Source organism: Salvelinus namaycush, unplaced genomic scaffold, assembly GCF_016432855.1.
Source record: "Salvelinus namaycush isolate Seneca unplaced genomic scaffold, SaNama_1.0 Scaffold58, whole genome shotgun sequence".
Classification (NCBI taxonomy): Eukaryota; Metazoa; Chordata; class Actinopteri; order Salmoniformes; family Salmonidae; genus Salvelinus; species Salvelinus namaycush.
The window spans coordinates 366,530-373,238 of NW_024061286.1; positions in this window are offsets into that span (position 1 = coordinate 366,530).

Sequence of the window (6,709 nt, forward strand, 5' to 3'; positions counted from 1 at the left end):
GCCTCTCTGAGCCTTAGTATTACGGTTGTAGCCTCCGACTGTGGCAATGTTCGTTCATACAGTAACTCCATGGTCATTGTAACCGTTGTTCAGTATAACCACTTCCCTCCCAGCTTCCTGCCTTTCCCACCTCTCCTGTCCATCCCCTTTAACATCGCCATGGGAACCGAGGTGGTGCGGCTAACAGCCGTGGACCGGGACTCCAATCACAGCAAAAGCAACACTACTATAGAATACAGTCTCGCCGGAGGTAACGCATCAGATGTTTTTGTAATAAACATGGACGATGGGAGACTGATGCTTAATAGGACATTGAGGCAAAGCCTTAACTCACTGTTGATGCTCATAGTTACAGCAAAGGACCAGGGGTTCCCTCCTCTCTCATCACAGGCTGTTGTTCAATTTGAGGTCACAGGAGAGAATCAGTTTTCACCGCAGTTTTCAGAGACGTATGCTACCTTCTCCGTCCCTGAGGATCTGCTAGTGGGGTCAGTCATTGGGAAAGTCCAGGCCGAAGACGGAGACGATGGAGTCAATGGTGTGCTCTCATATTCTATAACGTCAGGAAACAAATATTCACCGTTCTCTTTAGGACAGAGGTCAGGGTTGATTACTCTAGTCGAAAGGCTGGACTATGAGAAACAAAGAGTTTATCGTATTCAGATCACAGCCAAAGACGGAGGCTGGATCTCTAAGACTGGGACGGTAATCATGACCGTGAATGTCAGTGACGTGAACGACAACCCTCCGGTCTTCACATTGTTACAGTACACAGCCTCAGTGCTGGAGAACTCTGCGGTTGGGACACCGGTCCTCCAGGTCGGCGCTACCGATGCAGACTCAAGCGCCAATGCATATATCACCTACTCACTGATGGCCAGTGGACACTCTGGACAGTTTGCCATTGACTCCAGGAACGGCACTGTCACCACTCTGGATATCTTTGACTTTGAGCTCAAGCGGTCCTTCGAAATAACTGTCAAGGCCTCAGACGCAGAAAACCGCCATTCATTCAGCGTCGCACACGTTAATATCCAAGTCTCAGGAGTCAACGAGTTCAGCCCAGCGTTCCTGCAACACAAGTTCAACCTGTCCGTCTCCGAGAATGTATCTATTGGAACTAGAGTTGGCAAGGTAACCGCCACTGACTCTGACGAAGGCCTCGACGGACAGGTCTTCTACCTGCTCATTGGACAAAGCCGATGGACAGGCTTCGACGTAGATGAACAGAGTGGAGAGATCTACATCACCGCTGATCTGAGGAAGCAGGGCTACAGCCATGCCACCCTGAGAATCCTAGCTAAGAACCGAGGCGTCATCACAGGGCTAGATGTGGACGAAGCCTTGGTCCACATCAATATAGTGGACACTAACGACCCACCAGAGTTCTCCTCGGGGCTCTACAGTGCGGAGATCAGGGAGGACAGCCTTGTGGGGAATTCTGTTATCAGAGTGGTTGCCCTGGACCAGGACTCTGTCCCAGAGTGGAGCCGCTTCTCCTACAGCATCCCGGATGGAAACATCAACTCATCCTTCTTTGTAGACCCTGTCAGTGGACTTGTGTCTGTCAGTACCCCCCTGGACAGAGAACTGTGGCCCCTATACAACCTGACTGTGACAGCCACAGACCAGGGTTCTCCGCCAGCCACTGGGACTGCTCAAGTTGTGGTGACCATTACTGATGTTAATGACAACGCCCCCACATTGGTCAACACACATGGGCAGGTGAAGGAGAACCAGCCTGCTGGTACCATAGTGGCCAGGCTCAACACCTCTGATGCTGATCTACCTCCCAACCAGGGGCCATTCTCCTACTGGATCGTCCAGCCTGCCTCAGGGAGGAGCTTCACCCTAACTTCTGATGGAGTCCTTTCCACCTCCAGACCTTTGGACCGGGAGGTCAACTCTGTGTTTCATCTGTCGGTGGTGATCAGTGACGCAGGGACTCCTCCGCTGTCCTCCACCACGAAGTTTAACGTCAGAGTCGAGGATGAGAACGATAACCCATCGGTCCCGAGGAACATCTACATCGAGGTGAAGTACTATGGCAGTGCTTTCCCCGGCGGCTTCATCGGCGACGTCAGACCTGAGGACCAGGATGTGGTGGACACGTTTAACTGCAGCATCAGAAACGGACCTCTTAACATGTTCACGATCCCTGACGGCACCTGTGATCTCTGGTCCTCTCCATACCAGGGAGAAGCTACGTACAACATCACAATTGAGGCCACCGACCACCTCCACCATCTCGTTAACAACAGTATCTACGTGAACTACAAAGGCTTCACCAACGCTTCCATGGACAGCTGTATACTGTTCTATGTGGCGTCCACCTCGGTCGAAGACTTCTTGTCTCTCAATTATTTGAAGTTTGTCAAAGCCCTGGACATCCTGTTTAACCTGCAGGCCTCCAAGACTCACATGTTTGGGATTAAGCCTACAGGTGATAAAGTCCTGCTCCTGGCTGCGGTGAAGAGTTACAACGGTCAGTACCTGAATGGAGAGGTCGCCAGCAGTATCTCTGCTGCCCACCAGAAACTTCTGGAGGCTCAGAGCAACATCACTTTGTCCTACATCACCAGCGACCCCTGCCTCGTCAACCCCTGTCTGAACGGAGCCACCTGCAACAAAAATGTCCACATCGGCCCAGAGTTGTTTGTCCTGGAGAGCCCGTCGGTCATCTTTGTGTCGCCGCAGAATGAGATCTTTAATTGTTTGTGTTCAGCGGGCTTTGCCGGCACCCTGTGTGAAGTAGACGTGGATGAGTGTGACCAGAGACCCTGCGAGAAACAGAGTGTGTGTGTTAATAACCCAGGAGGGTTCCGTTGCCACTGTAAGAGGGGCTTCTCTGGCCTGTACTGCTCAGCTGACGTGGATGTATGCCTGGAGGTCCACTGTCAACATGGAGGGACGTGCCTGAACACGGAGGATGGGGTTCACTGTGACTGTAGTCCTGGATATGAGGGTAGGTAAATTTGAACCTGAATCTCAACATTGGCTCTATAATGCATCTAACCCAGTCACTACAAATTCATGTTAAAACTGAGGGTTGAGAATTGGAGGTTACTGCAATCACAACACTAAGATGTCAGATGAACACCTGCATTCTACAATGGCTTTACACACAAACAGTACTGTAGCAATTATTCCAAATACTGTACAGAATTATTTTGACATTTGTCTCAAAACAGAGATAGAGAGAGGATTTGGAGTGTTAACTCTTTAACCTTTTGTTCTTTTCAGGGGAGTTTTGTGAGCTTTCCGTTAACCACTGCGCATCAGCACCTTGTTTCCAAGGCAACTGCACCAATGGTCTGACAGGATACACATGTCATTGCCCTTTTGGTGAGAAATTATACAATCTGTTAACATACACATTTCTTGTCCAGGCTGGGCAGCACATTGGTTTAGTCACTCATATGATTGTATTTGTGGTTATTATATTGACCTGGCATTAAACTAGCTGTAGAAGCTTGTCACACCAACATACATACACTTGATTTAATTGTTGTGTGAATGGTTCGCTACACTGTGTAGCGAACAATTAATGTAAACTCGTGAGATCAGGCGGCTTGCGAGGCTACTGAATGGATGCTCAGTCCTTAAAATGTGCAATCAGAACGCTGGAAGGATTTCTTTGAATCCCTACAAAATTTCTGTCCTGATCCTTCTTTCACAATTATTTTCAGCATTCTTGTTAGTTCTACATTTGCCTTTTTATCTTCTCCCTCAGGTGTGAGTGGCATCCACTGCGAAGAGGACAGCTATGGCTTTGAGGAGTTGTCCTATATGGAGTTTCCTCCTCTAGATCCCAGGAGTAACTTTATCTCCCTGGAGCTGGCCACGTTGCAGCAGAACAGCCTGCTGCTGTATAACCCTGCGGGTAGATGGATTGATTTGGCTTATTTTCTATGAATAAAAACGAAATGTAAAAACTACACAGTGTAACACTGCATTTAAAAACTGTGTGTGATGTGTGCTGTCTGGTGGGGGGATTGAGAATGGAGCAGAAAACACATTTTTGTTGTTTGGTGTAATTAATGGGCAATTTACATTGTATTGTTGTAAAATTATTGAGGATAACACCAAAAAAATGAATGTTCCTTTATGGTCCTCAACCATGGTATCAGGCCCGGGCAGTGTAGAGTACCTGGCACTGGAGGTTGTGAAGGGGAGGGTCTGTCTCTCATACGACTTGGGCTCTGGAGCTGTCCAACTGCAGACGGAAAGGCAGGTGGCTGATGGACACTTTCACAGCATCACTGTCAGGAGGATAGGAAATGTGAGTCCCAAGGGCATGCGCGGCCCACACACGCACGAATAGTACGTGCAGACATAAACATATATGGTACATGCAGACATAAACACGCACACACTTATTTTTGTTTTCATCTTACAGATAGGCTCTCTACAAGTGGACCACTGTCCTGATGTGAAGGCTACTGGATTTTGTCTCTCTCAAAGTAATGGCATTGGCTCCAAAAGGTACTTGTGTCTACTCATTATTACCTTATAAAGTCAGAAAAAAAAGAAACGTCCTCCCACTGTCAACTGCGTTTATTTTCAGCAAACTTAACATGTGTAAATATATGTATGAACACAAGATTCAACAACTGAGACATAAACTGAACAAGTTCCACAGACATGTGACCAACAGAAATTGAATAATGTGTCCCTGAACAAATGGGGGGTCAAAATCAAAAGTATCAGTGTGGCCACCAGCTGCATTAAGTACTGCAGTGCATCTCCTCCTCATGGACTGCACCAGATTTGCCAGTTCTTGCTGTGAGATGTTACCCCACTCTTCCACCAAGGCACTTGCAAGTTCCCGGACATTTCTGGGGGGAATGGCCTTAGCCCTCACCCTCCGAACCAACAGGTCCCAGACGTGCTCAATGGGATTGAGATCCGGGCTCTTCGCTGGCCATGGCAGAACACTGACATTCCTGTCTTGCAGGAAATCACGCACAGAACGAGCAGTATGGCAGGTGGCATTGTCATGCTGGAGGGTCATGTCAGGATGAACCTGCAGGAAGGGTACCACATGAGGGAGGAGGATGTCTTCCCTGTAACGCACAGCGTTGAGATTGCCTGCAATGACAAGCTCAGTCCGATGATGCTGTGAACACACCGCCCCAGACCATGACGGACCCTCCACCTCCAAATCAATCCCGCTCCAGAGTACAGGCCTCAGTGTAACGGTCATTCCTTCGACGATAAACGCAAATCCAACTATCACCCCTGGTGAGACAAAACCGCGACTCCTCAGTGAAGAGCACTTTTTGCCAGTCCTGTCTGGTCCAGCGACGGTGGGTTTGTGCCCATAGGCGACGTTGTTGCCGGTGATGTCTGGTGAGGACCTGCCTTACAACAGGCCTACAAGCCCTCAGTCCAGCCTCTCTCAGCCTATTGCCGGACAGTATGTGCACTGATGGAGGGATTGTGCGTTCCTGGTGTAACTCAGGCAGTCGTTGTTGCCATTCTGTACCTGTCCCGCAGGTGTGATGTTCGGATGTACCGATCCTGTGCAGGTGTTGTTACACGTGGTCTGCCACTGCGAGGACGATCAGCTGTCCGTCTTGTCTCCCTGTAGCGCTGTCTTAGGCGTCTCACAGTACGAACATTGCAATTTATTGCCCTGGCTACATCTGCAGTCCTCATGCCTCCTTGCAGCATGCCTAAGGCACGTTCACGCAGATGAGCAGGGACCCTGGAAATCTTTTTGGTGTTTTTCCAGAGTCAGTAGAAAGGCCTCTTTAGTGTCCTAAGTTTTCATAACTGTGACCTTAATTTCCTACCATCTGTAAGCTGTTAGTGTCTTAACGACCGTTCCACAGGTGCATGTTCATTAATTGTTTATGGTTCATTGAACAAGCATGGGAAACAGTGTTTAAACCCTTTACAATGAAGATCTGTGAAGTTATTTGCATTTTTACGAATTATCTTTGAAAGACAGGGTCCTGAAAAAGGGACGTTTCTTTTTTTGCTGAGTTTATGTGGGTTGTGTTTAATTGAATGTCATATTAATTTATTGTATTCATTCTCACTTACTACATTGTGTTCTTGGTCCCTGCTGTCCCTCCCAGGACCCTGGACGTTGGCGGCAGTAACATGACGTTTGGGGGAGTCAGGTCTATTGAGTCTGTTCTGCTGCGGCCTGGTCAAGTCCAGACTCATGACTTTGTTGGCTGTGTGAGAAACATGAAAGTAAATGGTATACCTTTAGGGCTTACCAAAGCTCTGGCGGCCTACAACTTCTTGGAGAGGTATGAGCTCAGATTTACATCCTCTGAGTGACCAAAAGAAGTGTACTATATAGGTAAAAGGGTGCCATTCAGGATTTAGCCTAAAATGGTGGGATGTAGCAGTTGTCGTAGCTGTAGAGGAGCCACCTGTTGTCAAAATCTTAAGTCAGATGAGGGAATCCATACAGTACAACAGATAGATGGTATAGACCGATTGACAGTTAACATACAGTATAACCAATGGATGGTATGGTCACTAGGTGTCCTCGAGCAGCAGTGTCTCCGTGTCTCAGTGGTCCGTGTCTGAACGGAGGAGTGTGTCAGGACCTCTGGTCTCACTACATCTGTCAGTGTACACAGCACTACACTGGAACCAACTGTAACACAGGTACACATGTGGGGACAATTCCGCTTTCAATTCAAGAAAACATTATCAAAAACAAAGGCAATTTACACAATTTACT